Below are 22,882 nucleotides of genomic sequence, written 5' to 3'. Positions count from 1 at the left end.
AAGGCAATTTTCCACATAGGGGATGTAAAAGCACACAAGAGTGCCTGATGACGCACGTCAACTAACAATTCTAAAAATATAGTAATGGTGAGCTTTGAGGGTAAGGAAATAATGTTTATGAACTTTATGATCATGCAGGATGAAAAGGATCAACATTGATGGATGTTGACATTGAGTCGGCTAATCAAAGAATGTCCACCATGGTTTAGAATATGGAAGCACTGTATAATGTATTAACCCCTTCCTGACAGAGCCAGTTTTTGCGTTCCTGACAGAGCCCTTTTTTTCAAATCTGACATGTCTCACTTAAGTGGGGATAACTTTTTTTTGCTTTTACTTATCCCAGTGATTTTGAGATTGTTTTTTCGTGACACATTGTACTTCAAATTAGTGGTAAATTTGGGTCGATGCAGTCTGTGTTTTTTTGTGAAAAATACCAAAATGTCGTAAAAAAATGGAAAATTTAGCAATTTGCAAAATGTTAAATTTTCTGCTTGTGAGACAAATAATCATACCACTCAAAATAGTTAATAACTAACATAGACCATATGTCTACTTTATGTTGACATCATTATTTCAACTTCCTTTTAATTTTTTGGGACACTAGGAGGCTTCAAATATGAATAGCAAATTCTCAAATTTTCAAGAAAATTTCAAACACTGATTTTTTTAGGGACCAGTTCAGTTCTGATGTGACTTTGAGGGACTTGTATGTGAGACACCCCCATAAATGATGCCATTTCAAAAACTGCACCCCTCACAGTATTCAAAACAGCATTTTGGAAGTTTGTTAACCCTTTTAGGTGTTTCACAGGAATTAAAACAAAGTGTAGGTGAAATTTCAAAATTTCTTTTTTTTTGCAGAGTTTCAATTTTAATACGTTTTTCTAACGAACACAGTAGATTTTACTAGAGAAATGCGACTAAAAATTGATTCCCCCAATTCTTTTGTTTTCATAAATATCCTATATGTGGCCCTAGTGTGCACGTTGACCAAACCACAGGCTTCATAATAGAAGGAGCACCTACTTGATTTTGGAGCCTCCTTTTTATGAGATTTTTTTTTAGGCACCATGTAGGTTTCTAGGCACCATAAGATGCTAAAAGTTAGGAACCTCCCCCACAAGTCACCCCATTTTGCAAACTACACCCTTCAGGGAATTCATTTAGGGGTATAGTGTACATTTCAAACCCCCAGGGGTTTCACCAATTTTGATACAACTGGGCTGTGAAAATGAAAAAAAAATAATTTTTCATTTTCACAGCTCAGTTGTATCAAAATTGGTGAAACCCCTGGGGGTTTGAAATGTACACTATACCCCCTGATGAATTCCCTGAAGGGTGTAGTTTGCAAAATGGGGTCACTTGTGGGGGGGTTCCACTGTATGGGTGCTTCAGGGGTCATTCAACCAGAATCTGTGCTGCAAAATCCAAAAATCACTCCTTCCCTTCTGAGTCCTGCCATGCACCCAACTGGTATTTTTTGGTCACATGTGAGGCATTGCCATACTCGGGAGAAATTGGGGCACAGATTTTGGGGTGCTTTGTCTCCTTCATTCCTTGTGAAAATGAAAAATTTTGAGCCAGATCTGCATTTTTGTGTAAAAAAATGTAATTTTTTACACAAAATTGCAGTTCTGGCTCAAAATTTTTCATTTTCGCAAGGAATGAAGGAGACAAAGCACCCCATGCAGTGGAACCCCCCCCCATTTGGGTGCATGGCAGGACTCAGAAGGGAAGGAGTGATTTTTGGTGGTGGAATGAATGGTGGGTGCTATGTCGCATTAGCAAGACCCCCGAAGCACCAATACAGTGGAACCCCCCCACATGTGACCCCATTTTGGTCACCAGCTTTGGGAGGGGGGCTGGCGCTGCGGCTGGTGGGGGGTTGGGAGGGGTGCTGGCGCTGCGGCAGCCGGGTGGGTGGGAGGGAGGGGGGCTGCCGGGTGGGAGGGGGGGGGGCTGGCGATCGGTGGTGATCGGTGCTGTACTTAACAGCACCGGTCACCACCGATCACTGTGTTACCGAGCGGCTTAGCCGCCGGTAACACAGAAAACGCTGCAATTGGCTGTTCACATTTGAACAGCCAATCGCAGCGATCGCCGCGAGGGGGGATGTCTGCTGTCAGGGACAGCAGACATCTCCAAACTGTCACCGCGTCTATAGACGCGGTGACAGTTTATAAAACCATGACGTATATATACGTCTTCGGTCGGGAAGTACCTCCCGACCATGACGTATATATACGTCATATGTCGGGAATATCTGTCTGGAAGCATATATATATATATATATATATATATATATATATATATATATATATATATACATACATATACATATATATATATATATATATATATATATATACATACATACATACATATATATACACATATATATACACATACACACACATATATATATATATATATATATTTATATATATATATATTTCATTATAACCCAGTTTTCATTATAACCCATATTTACTGCTGCTGCTGCAGCTTGCGGGGGGGGGGGTGGGAGGGGGGAAGCGCTGCGTGCGCTGATGCTGTTGGGGGAGCCGGGTGAGCCTGCTGTTCCCCTGGAGCTGCCGGGTGAGTGCCGGGTGGGTGGGAGGGGGGTGCTGCCGCTCGGTGGTGATCGGTGCTGCACCGATCACCACCGTTTTCTGTGTTACCGAGCGGCTTAGCCGCCGGTAACACAGGAAACGCTGTGATTGGCTGTTCAGATTTGAACAGCCAATCACAGCGATCGCCGACCGGGGGGGGCACCCCTGCCCCCCCTGGGCGGCGAGGGGGGATGTCTGCTGTCAGGGACAGCAGACATCTCTTAACTGTCACCGCGTCTATAGACGCAGTGACAGTTAGAAGCCATGACGTACATGTACGTCAAATGTCGGGAAGTACTTCCCGACCATGACGTACATGTACGTCAAATGTCGGGAAGGGGTTAAGTATGTCAATGTAAGGGACATATTTTTCTGTGCAAATTTTATCATGTAATGCAAAGTGTTTTAGAAATGAAATTGTTAATTTTAAAATAATTAGTAACAGACGGCACACTATTTTATTCTCCCACCACGCCCTAGTGGATGGTAGGGCATGAAATACTGCCTGTCGGCACATGTCGGCTCAAAAATCAGTGAAAAAACCCATGTCGACCTTGCAACGTGTCGACCTAAACCCATGTCGACCTTGTCCATGTTGACCTAGACACCTGTCGACCTTCACCCATGTCGACCTAGAACCCTGTCGACTCAACGGTGTCGAGTTAATGACCGTCGACCTAAGTCGAGTCGACAATACGACCGTATCCCATTTGGCACAATGATTGTCAGTCATTAGATTGATTTAGTAGTCATGTTTCCAAATGAAAGCGTCCACATGAACACAGAAACATTTTGTAAAGCAAATGGGTACTTGTTTCCTAGCATGGCGCCCATCGCATACCGTATTTAGTGGTGTCCGATGCGATCTTCCCGTTAAATTAACAGGAGTGCTTCTACAATGAAATATCGCATAGCATCGCATGCCAGCAAATGTTATGCGATGCGATTTTTAATTGTACAAGCACCCTGATGGGTGCTTACAATGTTAAATGCACCCCCATTGTCAACGCCACCCCCACTATCAACGCCAAACCGATGCGTGGCGAGTGCAGCGAGCCCGCGAGGGGCAGTGGTACGTGCCCTCCGACCTTTTCATACCCCCACTATCCATGTCGGCGTGGAGTTGATTGTAGGCAGTGTGGCGAGCGGCTGCGGATTATGAGCCCGAAGCGTGGCCACGCGGAATACATGTAAAGTAATCCGTGTCCCCTCACGGGGGTCGCCTCGCTCACCACGCTTCAGGCTCGGTGGCTCGCTGTGCCGCCACACTATCTGGAATCAACTCCATGCTGAAGTGGATAGTGGGGGTATGAAAAGGTCGGAGGACGCGTACCGCCGGCCCTCGCGGGCTCGCTGAGCTCGCTTCGGGTTGGCGTTGATAGTGGGGGTCACGTTGACAATGCATTTAGCATTGTAAGCACCCATTAGGCTGCTACTACAATTAAAAATGCATGCAATGCGATTGCCTAAGATGCACTTCGATCAAAATCGGGTGCGCCGTGCTAGGAAACAAGTACCAGTGAATGTTATTAAGGTGTTATATATACACACACACATATATTAGATATGAAGCATGAAAGGGATACAATTTTAAGGTGCTTACTGTGTGCCTGCATTGAGTAGACGTGGTTAGTTAATTGGTTAATGAGAGAAACATGTATGATGCATGGGTGAGTATTGTGTGCAGGTGCATGTATTTTAGCAATTGTGCGTGCTGATTGGTGTTGCGAGTGTTGGTCCGCTAAGCTGCAGCCCTGCGACCCTAGAGTCACTTTTTTCTTGCTAAATTTTTTTGCAATCCAAGCACTGCAGGTGTACCTGCAATGTTGCAAAGCCACCACCCAGCACTTGTGGTCAACACCCCTTGTATACGCCCAGGTTTCTGCCCATTATTGCCCTCTTGTGAAGCTGCGCCCAGAGAAACAACCACATCACGCCTTCATTTTAGGGTTCGTTCCCAAGCATATATCTGTGTGCAAGGGTGCGAGTGTGCACAGACTATGAAACCTGCACATGCACACTGCGGCAGTTGTACATGCGTACTGAGCTTATTTCGCCTTGCGTGTGAATTCGCATACGTGCGTATCAACCAGAATAACCTTCCTAATTCCCATTGACATTCCACACAGATAAAATACCTTGGCATACTGCTTAACAGGGAACTTTCCATGACCAACAGGTTCAGTTGTACCCTTGCTACAGAAAATCTTTACTAGTAGTCCTGAGTGGACTGGACTAGGGACCTCAAGCAGCGGAACTTTCTTTCCAATTCCTATCATCTCTTTTCCCTGGCTTGCTGTTGTATCTCCATCATAACTTCTTCTTTTTAGTCCTCCCATAGTATATTGGAGCCATCTGAGAGACAAGCCCCAGAGCTTGTCCAAATTCTATTGTCTCATGACGTTGCAGGGGACCCCAACCTTCTTTGCAAAGTTTGAGTTGTGTCGTCAAAAGGGTGTAGACCAGCGTGTCCAACCTGCGGCCCTCCAGATGTTGTGAAACTACACATCCCAGCATGCCTTGCAATAGTTTTAGCATTCCCTAATAGCAATACTATGGCAAGGCATGCTGGGATGTGTAGTTTCACAACATCTGGAGGGCCGCAGGTTGGTCATGCCTGGTGTAGACTATTCAGCTGGGAAATTTGTCTGGAGTTCTTGGATTCAGGACCATCCAAAATGAGTAGAGCTTTTCTAACATAGAAATTTTGTATTACCTTAAAGTAAAAAAATATATATATTTTCAGATGGTATCCAAAAGGCAATTAAGTGTGATCTTACTCCTTTTGAAGCCATGTTCACACATACTGTATTTTATCTACACTATATGAACTCATAGTGAATATTGAGGTTTTTACATTTAAAAAGGCCATGAGAGATTGGAAGAGAGTCTTGTGGAAGTGAAATAGAGAAGATGATTGACTAGAGATCTTTAGCACTACACAAGTCAGTATAAGGTCATGTTTTAGTCTACCATGCCAGGGGGGTATTCAATCCCAGGTCATGAACCTGGCCTGTTATTGGTCCGCTCAACAAAAAGGGGGCGTGTCCACGAGATATGGACGTGGATCGTTGCAATACGGCCATGAGCTCGACAATCATCGGCCGTTCTCGGCAAAACAGGCCTGACTGCTTTTAAAGTCAGGTCCAATCTGCTGAGATGCCTTTTCAATGCTGTTGGGAAAGAATAGGCACCCACCACTATTTCCCTCATTGGAAATAGTGGTGGGGGATTGAATACCCCCCATGTCTTAGATCAGGCATGTCCAAACTATGACCCTCCAGCTGTTTTGAAACAACACATCCTTGCCTTGCCATAGTGTTAGCATTCTTTAATAGCAAAGCTGTGGCATGATGGGATCTGTTTTTTTCTGGAGATGTAACCAAGTATTTTAAAAAATGCAATATTTCTGGCAGTTACAGTTGACAAGTTGTATAAAAAGGAGTTCAGGTGTTCCACTTGTGCTACCATGCCAGATTAATGTATTACAATCTCTATGTACTTAGCTTGTTATATAATATATATATATATATATATATACAGTATAATCAATGTAGTTGGAATTTATCAGGTCTCCTGTTTCCTTGTTTGCACTGAGTGCCGCAGTCACCATATTGTTATATATATATATATATATATATACATATATATATATATATATATATATATATATATGTTTGCACTTTGCCGGCACTCCATGTAGTGACAAGTTTCAACGTGGTGGGTGCACTCTTTCAATTATAATGCATATACTCCAAAGAAAGGCACCCCACGCAGGCAAATGTCAGCGATAAGCTGTATTTAAATTATTCCATCTGCCAAGTACTGTACTTTCAGAGCCTCCGCTCCGTCCTCAGGGCATGAACAACAGCCAGTAACAAAAACATGGTATATACAGTGACTCCCCCAGCACCACCCCACACAAAACAGACATTTATACATTACCGGCATCAGTCTCCCGCGCCCGGCGCCATGTCAGCATCCCGGAAGTTCCCAGACCCGAACTTCCGGTTTCCAGAGGCGGAAGGACTGGGCGCACTCACTTGTGCGTTCCAGCCCCACCGTTCCGCGTTCCACCCGTACTTCCGGGTCTATAGGTTATTCCAGTCTTCTTAGTACATCGGACGTTGCTGCAAATGGGGACATTAGACGGGTATAGTACAAAAATTCACATCAATAAAACAGAATCGTGCATGCATAAAAATACAGTGCATAAATGAACAAATACATAAATAACAAAGAAACCAAAATATAAGAGAAAGAGGAAAAGAAAAATACCATTACTATATAAATAAAAAGATAGAAAAATAAAAAAGATAGAAAAAGATCTCAGGGAATAAATTAGCACCTATCCAATTAGACTAAGCTATTCCAATTTATTTTATCATTAAGCCCATTGGGTCTTATAGTGTTCAGACGCAAAATCCACTGAGTCTCCCTGATGAGGAGGGTCCTGGCCCTATCCCCACCCCTCAAACTTATTGGAATCTGATCAATGATAAAATATTTCAATGATTCCAAAGAATGTCCCAGCTTAAAATGTCTAGGGAATGGCTGATCCACATCCTTGCCTTTCAATGTGTTCCCAATGGCCGACCTGTGTGCAGCCATCCTTTCCTTAAATTTCCTAGTGGTCTGCCCAACATAGAACAGACCACAAGGACATACGATGACATACACTACAAAGGAGGAGCTGCATGTTAATACAGATCGGATGTCAGAAACCTTGTTGTGATGAGGGTGCTTAAATGATTTGCATGGTTGGATACATTTGCAAGTACTACCTGTACTAATGAGTTTAGTGACATCACGCAACACACTAAACCACACAATGCACAATGCTGTGCCCTCCCCTTTCTGCCCTCCTGTATTATATTGCATTGTAAATATTAATTATCTATTTACTTAATATATAAAAAAATAATAAAAAAAAAATACGTTCAATACACAATGTAATAAGAATCCGCATTCGGTGTTGGAGAGCCCCCATGAGATATCAGTGTTCCGGGCCCCAAGATTTCTGTTGCCAGCCCTGCTGCCGCTGCTACGCTCCCTGCACATTTCGGTCCCGGCAGCCGGTCCCCTACATGGGGCCAGGGTATGCGCAGTAAGTAACAGGTTCTTGTATAGCACAAAAACATTTTCCGCAGTGCTTTACAGAGCCTAGTTATGAGCAAAAATAGATACTGAATTACAGTACAAGACAATTTTGGACATGTATATGGTAAATATGTATAGTTGCATCAGGGGACAGGACACTGAAGCAATCAGGGTGCAAAGGTTTATATATTCATGACGAGAGAGGGCATGCGCTGGCTCAAGCCTCCATGGGCTGCCTTTGCAGCAGCCTCCGGAGGCTTAATCAGGTTCCCGGGGTCCATCGCATGCGCAGTATCGTCTGCGGTACTGCACATGCGCAGAACCTTTTTTGGGGCTGCCGCGTATTTGCGCACAGAGAGGCATCCCGGAGGGAGGGAACACCTCCCAATGGGACTGCCTTGAGTGACTAGCAGGTCGGACTTCCAATAGGAAGTGTAGGGCAGTATGGATGGTGTAATGGTTAGCATTACTGCCTCACAGTGCTGAGGTCATGGGTTTGATTCCCACCTGTCACAAGTTGTACTGAACTACCCGCCTATTCAGCTCGGGAATTGGCTAGACCTAATGCAGAGGTGCGGAGTCTAACCGTGCCGAGGGTTTTCTGCCAGTGACCCCTCCAATTGCTATTTGGGCTTCTGCGGCACTCGACACGTCGGTCGCGGTCCTCTGATTAGGTTTCCCTTTATGAGCTGAAGGCCGGGAGTCGGTGATATGGAGAAGCGGTCGTCTAGCCGGGTCGGTATCTATGCGGTCCATTAGGAGCCCAGGGGAGAGGCAAGGAAGGTCCAATACAAGCCGGGTCATACACGGGAGACACTGTTGCGGTACACTTGGGATGAGATGGAGGGATAGTCGAGAGCAAGCTGGGGTCATACACGGGAAGGTCACGAATGGAGCACAAGGGGTCAAGCGGGAGAATCGTCAGTAACAAGCCGGGTCAATCACAGTAGCAATAGAGATCAGGATTTAGCACAGTAACGCTGGAGTAGGTGTGAGCCTATACTCTGGCAGAGTTCCCCTGCCAGAGACTTCCTTTTATTCCCTACAGGCTGCTGCTTATTTCCTGCCTGTGCCTTTAAATCTTAGAACGTGCGGCGCGCGCGCCCCTAGTGAGCGCGCGTCCGCGCACCCGGAAGCCGGACACACGCTGCTGGAGCTCCGACAGAGGGAGACCCCAGCAGCCTGCTAACTTGCCGGCTACTGCCCGCATCAGAACGGGAACCCCCAGACTGAACCGCCCGCTGCTTAGACGGCTCAGCCTGCCGCCCTCCATGTCCAGCCTGCCGTCCGCCCTGCCTGACCTGCCGCCCGCAGAACGCACGTCCCCGGACCCGGTAAAAGACTCCCGCGGTCCGGGAGACTGTGACACCACCATGGCTCTAACTGTGCAGAGTTTGTATATTCTCCCTGTACTTGCGTGGGTTTACTTCGGTTTCAGTACTTGTGTATTATAGCGGCGCCCCCGATGTGCATCGCGCAATGTTTTTATCGCATCGCATGGCATGCGATGCGATGCGACTCAATGTTTGCCCCCTATGCAATGAAAGATCGTATAAGCACCATAAACGTGAACCCGAAGCGTGGCAAGGGCAGCGAGCCCGCGAGGGGCGGCGGTACGCGTCCTCCGACCTTTTCATACCCCCACTATCCACGTCGGCATGGAGTTGAGAATAGAAAGTGTGGCGAGCGCAGCGAGCCACTGAGCACGAAGCGTGGCAAGCGCAGCGAGCCCCGCGAGGTGACGCGGATACCTTCACGCGGATACCTTCACGCAGATACCTTCATGCGGGCTTCACAGGTATCCGCGTCCGCTCGCCACGCTTCGGGCTCGGTGGCTCGCTGTGCTCGCCACACTTTCTATTCTCAACTCCACGCCGACGTGGATAGTGGGGGTATGAAAAGGTCGGAGGACGCGTACCGCCGCCCCTCGCGGGCTCGCTGCGCTCGCCACGCTTCGGGTTCACGTTTATAGTGGGGGGGGGGTGGCATGGGGGTGCATTTCACATTGTAAGCACCCATTAGGGTGCTTATACAATGTTTAATCGCATTGCATCGCATTGTATGGCATTGTATGCCATGTACAATGTCATACAATTTTAAAATTGTATGACATTGTACAGTATCGCACGATATTGCGTCGCATCGCATACCATCGTATGCCTTATGGTATGCGATGCGATGGGCGCCGCCAAAATACACAAGTACCCCGGTTTCCTCCCACAATCCAAAAATATACTGGTAGGCTAATTAATCCTAATATGTCTGTGTGTGCATGTAAGTGTGGTAGGGAATATAGGGGCAGATTTATTAAGCTTGGAGAAGAGATAAACTGGAGATAAAGCGGAGAAAAGGTAAAAGGAGATAAAGCACCGGCCAATCAGCTGTGTTTGAAAAAGACAGTTGGGAGTTGATTGGCTGGTGCTTTATCTCCTTTTACCTTTTCTCCGCTTTATCTCCAGTTTATCTCTTCTCCAAGCTTAATAAATCTGCCCCATAGATTGTAAACTCCACTGGGGCAGGGACTGATGTAAATGTTCAAATATTCTCTGTAAAGCGCTACGGAATATGTGTGCGCTATATAAGAAACTGTAAATAAATAAATAATACCAGTCACAGTAAAGCCAGTACAGTCTCACAGACTGCATCTGGCTTCATTTTAGGCAGAGACAGTGGCAGATTTTACCTGGGGGGCTGCAGTCCTGCAGCCCATAGGTAAAAACCGCCACTGTCGACAATGCTAATGAGTATTATGCTTGTGCGTGCCTTGAAAGTAATGACTGACTATGTTAATTTATTTTCAAAAGAGGTAAAGATGGAAAGATGGATATATAACCATTTTTTGAGAATTGAGACTTTTATCATTGAAAACATTTTATACTAAACACAAAATGTTTTCATTAAGGCAAAATGAAGCATCAGAATCTTCATTTAATCCCAACTAATCCTTTAATTAAAACAACAAAGATGGCACATTTGTTAATTCAAAAGAGTGGAAATGTGAGAGAAACAAAATCTTAGAATGTTAATCAGTTGTTCATAATACTGATTAATAGGATGAAAAGTGCAATAATGTAAAGTAAACATTCAGGTATGTGTTCAAAATTAATTATTTTTTTTACCCCCCAATGTAATCACTGTAAATGCATATTGCCTGCAAAGTAAGGGGATACTTAAGCTTTGTGTTCCTGAGCAGAGATACATCTGTCAAGCTTACTACTATTTAATAACATGATTCACATTCCACAGTATCTGTTTTGGAAGTGCATAGGGATGCAGAAACGATGCCATTTTGTACTTTAGTAATCATTCATTTGCAGTATTTGTTTATGCCATTAACACAGGCTGTCTGTACATACTACATTTTGTACATCCTGCATCACGACAATGCATCTACTGTGCTTACAATTCTTTCTTGTAACTAAAAGTACAATGCATGAAAGTTACAACATGGAGAGTGATAAATTACCAACCAATCAACTCCTAACAGGCTGTGATTGAAAAATGACAGGAGCTGGTCGTTTACACTTTATCACTTTCAAGACTTAAAACAGTACTTCTCACCATACATACACTGCCACCTCCAGACCTTTATTTTACTTATGTGCTTTGTACTACAATATTCTTACATTTTCAAGAAACTGAGCTTTGTCACATGTTGCTCTCTACTGCAAGATTCTTAAAGGAATACTAACTTATCTAACTAATGCACATAAACTATCTTTACATATACTGTCTACTACAGACAGGAAACTATTTTTAAACATAACTAGCATTAAGTGGGTGAAATCAGCCAACCTGAAAAGTGAATTGTTTTTCTTTTTTATGCAATCAATTTTTACTGAAATAAAGTTATGCATTGACCATTCCAAGATGAATGCAGGCTAGTGGTATTCATGTGTCTTAAAAGTGCGTACACACGGGTATTTTTCGCTGGCAATATGGTCGCTGAGCGACCATATTGCCAGCGATTGGAGTGTGCACCGGCGATAAATCGCTGGGTGTGCGCTCCCGTTTATAGCCCCCTTATGATCACTGGTCGCAGGAGCTTGCTCCTGTGAACAGCTGATTCCCGCTGTGGCTCCCCCGGCAGAGGTTCCCTTTCATCAGCGACCATCTCTGGTTGCTGATGAAAAGGAGACACTGAGCAATATGATTGCTGAGCAATATATCGCCCCGTGTGTACACAGCTTTAACTTGTGGAAAAGTCAGACTTAGGGTGTGTACACACAGTGCAATATGGTTGCTGAGAAATTTTGGCTTAATATCTCTCAGCAATATATTGCTCAGTGTATCGTTTTCATCAACGACCAGCAATTTTGGCTGAAAATTGCAAGCTATTCTTTCTCATTCTGTCTCTACCTCATTTTGACTAGAAATTGCTGGTCGCTGGTGCACAGTGCATTGTGCACCAGCGACAAGCAATTTTTAGCCATAAGCCCCATACACATGGGGCGATTTCAGCCATAATTGCTGGGGCTATGGTCGCTGAGCGACCATATCCCCATGTCTATGGGGCGACTGTCGCCGGGAGCACCCCAGGGCTGGTCGCTGGCTCCTGCGACCAGTGGCTTCCCCCAGCAGAGACTTAATTTTTATCAGCAACCAACTCTGGTCGCTGATGAAAACGGGACATTGAGCAAAATATTGCTCATCAATATATTGCTGAGCAATATATTGCGCCGAGATCATATTGCTCCATGTGTATGGAGCTATAATCGCAGAAGCATGCTCCTGCAACCAGTGACCATTAAGGGGTGGCTGCGGGAGCGCGTTCCTAACTCCCACAACACAAAAAAATAAACACAGGCGATATGGTCACTAAGCGACGATTTAGCTAGCAATAATGGCTTAAATCACCCCATGTGTACAGGGCTTTATTTTTTTTTAGGGCAAGCTATTTAAGTGTGTCTTTATTGGTTAAAAAAGCCCATTACAAGGCCATGAAAGAACTGTCATAGGGAAACACAGAAGGCATTTCCGGTTGCCTGTAAACCCCCTTCTATACGCAAGTGGCTCAAATTATGAAAATAGCAATGGACGGTATAGAGCAGTGGTGGGGAACCTCAGGCCCGGGGGCCGTATGCGGCCCCCATACCCGGTCTGAGTGGCCCTCCTACCCACCCGGCAGCTCTGCCATGAGTCAAGTACAGGGGACTTCTTGCGAGAGGTCGGTAGTTCTTGCGAGATTCCTCTTAATTAACAGCAACCAAAGACTATCAGTCCTATTCAGCGGCAGCTGCCGGAGCGTGGGACGGCTGCAGCAGGACAATTTGTAAGATTCATTTTTATATATGGCCCCCGAAGGATTTCTCCACCATAAAAATTGGCCCTTGGCACAAAAAAGGTTCCCCACCCCTGGTATAGAGTATGTTTACATGCAGTTTGCAGAGCTGCTGCACATGCCAGTGATAGCGCTTCTTTTACCATGCTTGCTGTGTGTGTGTGGATTTGAGTCCTACAAAGACTGTAGTTCTGGGCACAGAGAGGAAGCCCACAGCTTCTGTGACTATCTACTAGTGCTGACCTACTCATTCGCTGTAGCAGGGGTTTGATTGGCAACAGGGAAGCACTATAACCCGGTCCCATTTTGATTCTGCACTGCAGCTAACTCCAGCCTCGTCCCAGTCCCTCTGTGGTCTGGGACAGATATCTCCCTGCCTACTCTCTCATTGTCATCTCTTTGGTAACTCACTGCTAGTTTCTATCTGCTGGATGCAGGACCATGAATGGAGTGGCTTCTGGTCCCTGCTCCGTAAGAGGAAGTACCTCTTCTGGCAGTGATCTAAATGTCCAGCGCTGGGACCAGGCTTGTTAGTGCATTTGGCAGCTGAGCTACCTGAATCTGTGGTGAGCCCTTCCAAAGCCACTGCCTCATTTTGCTGAGACAGATACAGAGTCTGCTGTCTCTTCGGTAAATCTTCCTGTTAAGGATTCAGTGAGTAAAGTCTACCCATTCTCCTGTATATAGTACTGTACTCCCATTGAGCCTGTATAATAACAGCTTTTAATTTTCTCATAGGTGCCCTTTGTTTTGGCTCACTTCCCCAATTATCATCTCTTTTCAACTGTAACAAGCCCTGGACCTTTGTGCACTTCATTGCCACTAGTTCTCAAAATAAGTTCAGGATTACGAGAATTTTATCTGGTCTAAAGGGGCCTATTCAATCACCAACATGTTACTTTAGTAGCAGCATTAATTTGTCACTAGTTTCTGTGCATGTGACCGGAGGTCAGGCATGCACAGAGCCACTGCTCAGACTGTGAGGAGATGGAAGAGGAATCCACTTGGTTCCCTCATTGCATCCTATGAACTCATTCCCATTTTCTGAGTTTGTTGAATAATACTGTAGGTGGCCCTACCGGTACTCAAATGATGATTTGTCACATAAATTATGCAGAAACACATAGGGCGGTATTCAATGAGAATACCTGCGAGGTGCAGCGAATCCTTTTTTGGATTTGCTGCACATTCGCCACGTTCCGGAGCCTCACCGGCTCCGGTATTCAACGAGTCAGGGGCAGCGAGCCCCTGACCAGCGAATATGAGCTCCTGCGGCGAATACCGCAGGGAGCCTGAGGACGGTGGCAGGCAGAGAGATGGAAGTCTCTCTGCCTGCCCCAGAACGTTTGTGGGGGGGAGGTGGGCTCCCCATGTGCCAGGCAGCACAGGCTGCCCCCCGGGGTTGCCAGCAGGGGACCTATATTCACTACACCCGATCGTAACGATCGGTTGCAGTGAATATATGAATATGTAATGTGCGGCTCGGCTCCGGCGCCCCCTGCTGGCTGCTGTGTAAAAAAAAAAATATATATATTTTTTTAAATTAAATATATATTCATGTGCTTACAGCACATGAATAAAAATAGCATGCCCCTCCTCAGAATAAAATTCCTGATTTTTTGACACCAAATGTAAAAAACAAAAACACTTTATTTTAAAAGTTCACATTCCACATCACCATAAAAAGATAGCGATTGCTACTCGGTGAATCATGGCGAAAAAAACCTTGAAATGTATTCGTCATCTGCTCATTGAATAGGGTGATTCACCGTTTTTGTCAGAAATTCGCCAAACAGCACAAATTCGCCATAAAAACATCGTGAATCAGGCTCATTGAATACCGCCCATAATCTTCATGTGCGTAACAGGTTATTTTAGTGATGATCAATAGGCCTCTAAGGCCGTGTAATTTCCTTAATTGGTACTTTTTAAGAATAAAATAGCATACGGCTTTCTGTTTTGCGAGTCCAGAGACCCACAACCTCTAATGGCAGCCCTGCTTAGCCTATGCTCTCTTTGTATGGCAAGTACATGTATAGATACTATTCTACTAATGTCAGAGTGCCACAGTAATAATCGCAATCCTGATGTTTCCTCTTTTAATGCGTTATCAGGAAACAATGAGACTCAACTGAGCAGTGCTTACTGAAGTGACCCTGTCAAGTATCATAATAAGATTGTTCCCAATGCATATTTCAATCTGGTCCTGTAACCCCCAAAATAGTCATATAGATTGTGGGAAAGAACTTCCAGAACCAAGCTCCAATACACCCACAAGATGAGTAAATGACGTCATAAATAAATTCACTACAGAGTATATCATTTCTTTTTGCAAATTAATCCAATTACCCAGAGTTGGAGTATGGATGTACACTGTCTGCTATTGTGATCACGAAGAGTTCCCTAATGTCACCAAGTATAAGAAGTCCACCATGGCACCACCATTACTGTAGAAAGGGTTCAAGATAATTTTTACTTTGCAGGAATCACTGTTGGCAATGAGCTAAAATAGAAGGATTATAAAGTATCTTTAAGTTGCCATTACACCAAAATCATTATATTGACATCATCCCATAGTATATTTACATTATTTAACATTTAGAGCATCCTTGAATACAATGGATAAAATAGTGTTGTCAGATTGAAAAAAACTAAGTGAATAACAACTGCAAAAATCAATCAAAACCGTGTTTGTCTCATTAAAACTGTTTTGAATTTACAATGTCTCGGAATGTAGATATCTTCCAGCTGTGCTACAATGACAATGTTGTCTCTCCAAGGAGTCTGTTTCCTTGACTAGGGCTCTCCTCTCTCTCTCTCACCTCCATGGAATTGTCATCAATTTCACTTCAACAGCAGCAGTTACAGTAAATGGATTCATTTGTGGGCATTGGGAGCTGAGAGACAAAGGTGACATTATAATTAAGGTTTTTAATTCTATGCCTGAACAGTTAAGTCCAGTATTCATGATAATTAGCCGTCTGTAATGAAAGATCTTTAGTCGTTATTTATCCCTTTGTTTCCTGTAATTGTTCATTTTTGCTGGCTCTATTTGTGCTTCAATTTACATTTTTTTCCATCAGTTATATACTTCTAGTTATTTCTTTTGGACATTTTATAAAATTATTTTTGATGTTTCTTTAATGACACTTCATTGGAAAGATGCAATTAGCAGTTTGTGTCAAAACATTTTAATTCATTTTGTGTTGAATTTGGACCTTATTCTGGTCCGTTCGCAGCTGGCACTCGTTCGCACGGGGATCGATGTTTGGCGTATGCGCAGCCACATTTCTGCACATGTGCATACACCAGGTGTGTGTGGCCACAGTGAACAGAGCGTTGGCCGGGTGGATGCAACCAAGTCTGTGGTCGGGAGGCGTGGGGCAGCGGCATATAGTCGCGCCCATATTCTGACTGTCGGGAGCTAGCCGCATCCCAGTATTGAATGCTGAATAGTCTTGCAAAGATGCAGCCTGATCAGTGCAGTCATTATAGCAGGGAATATTTTTTTATAAAAATGAGAAGTAGATTAGGATAGGTGCATTTAAATTAGGGATGTGCTCCTGACACTTTTTGGGCTTTGGTTTTGGATCTGGATCTCTGTTCATGTTTTGACAAAAACGACCCTTCTGAGTTTTGGTTTTGGATCTTTTTTTTTTTCCTTTTTTGAGAAAAAAAATCATAGAAACTGCTAAAATTACTGGATTTGTTTTTTTTTTTTGTTCCTACAGTATTACTGCCATTAATAACATTCATTTCCACTCATTTCCAGTCTATTCTGAACACCTCACAGCTCACATTATTGTTTTTAGGCCAAAAGGTTGCACTGAGGTAGCTGACGTCTAAGGCGTGACTTCAGAAGGAAACCGTTTTCTACAAACATCCTTATCATGTCCTGAGTGGTCCTGAACATCCAGCTCCTTATCATGTCCTGAGTGGTCCCTTCGGCCGGTTCAGCTGTGGACAAGTTTTTCTCCCTGCACCCACTGACATCTACATGGGTGCCGCAGATTTATGAGTAAGTTCCATACACCAAGACCAAAAGAAGTCTCCCTGGTGGGTATACGCTGACTTAATCTCTGGATAACCCCTTTACACTATTGCAAATACGAGGAATCATATCCTCGACATTTACTACTAGCCGTAAGTGCTGGCCAGCAGGTTATTCGAGGGGTTACAGAACATAAGAGAAAATATTGCTACCTAAATATGCTAATAATAATACCACCTTTACCCAAGTGGAAACTAGTGGTTGATTTAAATTCCATTTATGCATTTTATTTCTATTTTTTGTCTTTTAATTCTATTGTGATGATTTTATCTATGCTTAGTTAAGAATACTATATAAAATAAACAAAACATTAATACTAAACTATTGCGCTCTCTGAGAGATACTTTCTCATATTTCTCTTTCTTATTAAAAAAAACAGGTATTGTAATTAATTATTATGGTGGTAATCAATATTAGGGGGGTTCCCCTATTTTACAGAACAACAGCATAATAGTATCCGTTTCAGCAGAGAATAGATGGAATTTGCAGTCCATCTATTCAACCTTTTCCCAATTTTTTATATCAATTCCGAAAATCGGAATATACTTGGATTTGCAAATCTTTAAATCATGTAAATTTTGCTATTAGAAAATCCAAAATTTAGATTTAAAAATCAAATTCTGAGCCATGAGAAGCTTAGAACCGAGACTTGTTTCCAATCAAATGTCTTTGGGGGATCTGGACTGGGTTTTGTTTTGGTTCGGATCAACAGAATTTGTGTGGATTTAGCTATCTGGAAAACCGAACTGCAATCTCTATTAGGGAGCTCAGAAAATGCCTCCGCAGTGACTTCGTTCTAAGCAAGCCTCCACACAGGAAAGGTGTGCTAAATGTGACAACATTAGAATGAAAGCTCTCTTGAGCAGGGCCCTGGGTCTCTGCCACCCTAATAATTACTTGAGTGTCCTGTCCCTAAATTTTCTTTGTTTTGATTTTGCTCCTTTTTAGTATTGTTGAGCCTTGTACACACTGGGCGACACCAGCCTCCACAAAGTTACAAAATAATTTAATAAAAGACTAGCGCTGTAATAAGTAACAAGTGAATGTTATCTTCAATCTGGGATCTTAATTCTTGGTAATGAATCCCTCCTGTTATCATAAGGAATTGAACTTACAATATGGTTCAATCAGGTGTGCCCGTAGCAGATTCTTTAAACACTTTGAAATAGCGGGGGATACCAGCATGGATTAGACTTACATGAGATTTCTGTCCCGAGTTCACATAAAAGGTTTCTTTGCCGGAGGATAAATGCAGGCACCAGATGACAGGTACAACGAATTTATTACAGCAATCCAAGAATCCAAATGGTAAGCAATAAAATAATTAAAAGAGTCCAAACGCAAACGGAGCAGAGGTGGATATTCAGCAGCTAGTTCCTCACTGCGGCGTGCTGCAGACAAGCGGGGGAAGGAAGTCTGTGTAGCGCTGTTCTGATCCGTCCTAATCTGCATCCTGAAGCTGCGTGATGGTTGCTCTCACTACTTATGTAAGAACAACAATCAGTGGGCTTTGTGTAGTTTTTTGTGCAGACCTCTAGATTATCTATAAAAATGGTAAGGTCAAGAAAATTTACAAATGAATCACTGATAGTATATGTTAGTTCAATATTTTGGTCGTTTTTATTTAAATATGAACAGAAGTCATTAAGGGTGTCCTGACCTCCCCTCCAGACGAACAGGAGGTCATCGATATATCTGACCCATAGCACCAGGCTGGCACTCCAAGGATGGTCGGACCACACTTGTTGGTCCTCCCACCTTGCCATGAATAAATTAGCATAGCTTGGTGCCAGCCTGGTGCCCATTGCCGTCCCTGCCGTCTGCACTATTGCCAAAAGTGCATAAAAGCACAGTGAACCCCCCCAGCCACCCTATTGTGGCAGGGGTGGGGTCTATTACCTCAAATTTGTCTAATTTTTTAGATCATAAAATACAGCCACTTGTAAAAACAACTAAGTTGTACACCAAAGATACCACTGCCGTAATAGACAAATTATCAGGATTGACATGGGAGGAGGGTGACCTCCGATGTAAGAGCCCTCTATACTATCATTCAACACCATCATGGTGTGGCAGCCACTGAATACCATCTTACAAAAGCTGAAATAGAGGGCAAAGATAAAGAATTTATTTTAGAAGGCATCGCCATGATATTAAATAACAATTTTTTCTGGTATGAGGGCGACTTCTACCTCCAGACGGCAGGGACGGCAATGGGCACCAGGCTGGCACCAAGCGATGCTAATTTATTCATGGCAAGGTGGGAGGACCAACAAGTGTGGTCCGACCATCCTTGGAGTGCCAGCCTGGTGCTATGGGTCAGATATATCGATGACCTCCTGTTCGTCTGGAGGGGAGGTCAGGACACCCTTAATGACTTCTGTTCATATTTAAATAAAAACGACCAAAATATTGAACTAACATATACTATCAGTGATTCATTTGTAAATTTTCTTGACCTTACCATTTTTATAGATAATCTAAAGGTCTGCACAAAAAACTACACAAAGCCCACTGATTGTTGTTCTTACATAAGTAGTGAGAGCAACCATCATGCCAACTGGATAAAAAGTATCCCATCCAGTCAGTTTTACAGACTGAGGAGAAATTGTGGTACTTCTGTAGTTTCACGCGCCGCCGCGCGCACACTCTGGCTCAGAAACTTGGCAGACTGCCAGAGGCTCTGATTAACCGTGCGCGTGCCACTCTAGCTCAGACAGAGTGTGCTCGCGCCGCTCTAGCTGTACTGACAGCTACGTAAACAGCGTGGCGGCAGGGCAGCAGTAGCAGCAGCGCGCTGCCCAGGTGCTGGCAGGTCACTGTGGTACTTGTAGTTCCACAGTGAAATAGGCAGCGCCTGGGCACCGCTGACAACAACGGGGGCAAGTGGACACACCCCGGGCACAATGCTGACGTGCCGGGGCTTGTAAAGGACACACCCCGGCACACCGCTGTGTCCCCCATGTACACGCTAAATTCAATGGCTTGCAGTCTAGATCTAGGTGCTAATGCGCCTGGATTCACACTCCCTGCAAGCCGATAAGAAGGAGGGGTCGCCTGGATTTAGGCGCAAAACCCTCTGAATCCAGGCGCCTTGCAACCCGCTAAGAAGGAGGGGGGCGCCTGGATTTAGGCGCAAAAGCCTCTTAATCCAGGCGGCACCCTGCTGGCCGCTAAGATGCGGGGAAGTCTGGATTTAGACGTCTGAATCTAGGCTCCCTGGGAGCCGCAAAGGTGGTGGGGCATCTAAATTTAGACGCTAAAGCGTCTGGATTTAGTTGGGTGTAGGGGTACATCTAAATTTAGACGCAAAAGCATCTAGATTTAGCTGGGTTTAGGGGTACACTATTAAAACCCGTCCACAGTGGCACTAGTCGACGCAACAGCTGTCGACCGTGTAAATCCCACTATCCACGCCCACCCGAACCCGCGAGGGGCGGCAGTACGCGTCCTACGACCTTTTCATACCCCCACTCTCCACGTCGGCGTGGATTCGAGAATAGATTAGTGTGGCGAGCGCAGCGAGCCACCGAGCCCGAAGCGTGGCGAGTGGACACTGACACCTGTGAAGCCCGCGAGGGGACGCGGATAGCTGTGAAGGTATCCGCGTCCCCTCACAGGCTTCACAGGTGTCAGCATCCGCTCACCACGCTTCGGGCTCAGTGGCTCGCTGCGCTCGCCACACTAATCTATTCTCAACTCCACGCCGACGTGGATAGTGGGGGTATAAAAAGGTCGTAGGACGCGTACCGCCGCCCCTCGCTGGGCTCGCTGCGCTCGCCACGCTTCGGGTGGGCGTGGATAGTGGGATTTACATGGTCGACAGCTGTTGCGTCGACTAGTGCCACTGTGGACGGGTTTTAATAGTGTACCCCTAAACCCAGCTAAATTTAGATGCTTTTGCGTCTAAATTTAGATGTACCCCTACACCCAGGCTTGCAGGGATTGTGAATCCAGGCACATTAGCGCCTAGATCTAGACTGCAAGCCATTGAATTTAGCGTGTACATGGGGGACACAGCGGTGTGCCGGGGTGTGTCCTTTACAAGCCCCGGCACGTCAGCGTTGTGCCCGGGGTGTGTCCACTTGCCCCCGTTGTTGTCAGCGGTGCCCAGGCGCTGCCTATTTCACTGTGGAACTACAAGTACCACAGTGACCTGCCAGCGCCTGGGCAGCACGCTGCTGCTGCTGCTGCCCGGCCGCCACGCTGTTTACGTAGCTGTCAGTACAGCTAGAGCGGCGCAAGCACACTCTGTCTGAGCTAGAGCGGCACGCGCACGGTTAATCAGAGCCTCTGGCAGTCTGCCAAGTTTCTGAGCCAGAGTGTGCGCGCGGCAGCGCCGTGAAACTACAGAAGTACCGAAATTGTACTAACACTGAGGATTATGAGATTCAGGCTAATGAGATGAGAGATCATTTTTATCAGAAAGGGTACAAACAAACCTGGGTACAAGAGGCATACAGTCAAAATCTTGATGCTACGAGCACCAGTAAAAAGAATACAGCTAAACCAGAATGTAAGGAAATAAGGTTTATTTCCAAATACACGTCCCAACATAAAGAATTGGAAAAACTCATAAGTAGACATTGGGGCGTCCTTACTAAAGATCCCCTTCTTAAAGAATATGTAGGACAGCGTCCTAAATTCGTGGACCGCAGGGCAGATAATCTTAGTAACATCTTGGTCAGAAGTGCCCAAACTGTACCAAAAAGAACAACTAGGGTTCTGTCCAAAGGCTTCTACCGTTGCGGTACATGTCCAATGTGCAAAGTCTGTAAAACTACATCCAAAACTACAGAATATAAATCCAATATGAATAATGAGAATTTTACCATCAATGACTTTGTCACGTGTAATTCCAAAAATGTAGTGTATTTGTTGGAGTGTCATTGTGGGAAGCAGTACGTGGGACATACTAGCAGACACCTTAAAGACCGTTTAGCCGAACATGCCCGCAATATTAAAAAGGGTTATGAACTACATAATGTCTCCCTACATTTTAGGGAGAAACATGACTGTGATATAAAAGGGCTAAAATCCTTCTGTGGAATTAAAATTTGTAAGCCAGAGTGGAGAAAGAATAACATGGAGGAACGTTTAGTCAAAATGGAGATGAAATGTATATTTACACTTAATACCATGGTCCCCAATGGATTAAATGTGGACTATGAGTATAAGTGGCTCATATAATAATCGGGTGGGTAGTATGGTAACATATACTTACCACTAACTATGTTCTTTTATATCTCCTTTCCTCCTTTTTCTCCCCATTCAAATGTCCGGCTTCTTATAAGTTATTATCAGTCAGCCATTATCCCATTGTTACATTGCCCTTCCACCCGAGTGTTTTGTATTTTTGTATTTTTTGTATTTTTTGTATTCTTAAATTATTTTATCTACCAATGCTGTATAGTTTTTAATAACTTCAGTGTTACAATGTAATTGAATGTTTTAAAATATTTATAACATACATATGCACTTTAAATATATCAGCTAGATCTTTATAGTCGTAATATAGAAGCCAGACACAGGTCATTTATGATTGGTCAATTGAACACCATGTGATAGAACAACCCGGCATTAAAAGCACCGACTATAATCATGGCAACACATCTTGAAAAAGGATAAACCCATTATCCGAAATGCGTTGACTGGGCCGCTTCCAACACGCAGCTTCAGGACGCAGATTAGGACAGATCAGAACAGCGCAACACAGACTTCCTTCCCCCGGCGCTTGTCTGCAGCACGTCGCAGTGAGGAACTAGCTGCTGAATATCCACCTCTGCTCCATTTGCGTTTGGACTCTTTTAATTATTTTATTGCTTACCATTTGGA

The 22,882-nt window shown here is 44.5% G+C and overlaps 1 long non-coding RNA gene across 2 annotated transcripts in view; it reads right to left on the bottom strand.

Annotated features, from left to right (window-relative positions):
* Window positions 1-22,882, bottom strand: part of LOC146072634 (uncharacterized) — a 106,649-nt gene that overhangs the window by 1,555 nt on the left and 82,212 nt on the right. For both annotated transcript variants that reach the window (XR_014473221.1, XR_014473222.1), the window contains one exon: window positions 6,561-6,745. This is a non-coding gene — a long non-coding RNA (uncharacterized LOC146072634). The remainder of the gene's footprint in view (window positions 1-6,560; window positions 6,746-22,882) is intronic.

This window comes from Crinia signifera, chromosome 1 (genome assembly GCF_055691185.1).
Source record: "Crinia signifera chromosome 1, ASM5569118v1, whole genome shotgun sequence".
Classification (NCBI taxonomy): Eukaryota; Metazoa; Chordata; class Amphibia; order Anura; family Myobatrachidae; genus Crinia; species Crinia signifera.
The sequence above is the reverse complement of the archived record's forward strand: the minus strand, read 5'-3'. Positions and strand labels throughout refer to the sequence as shown.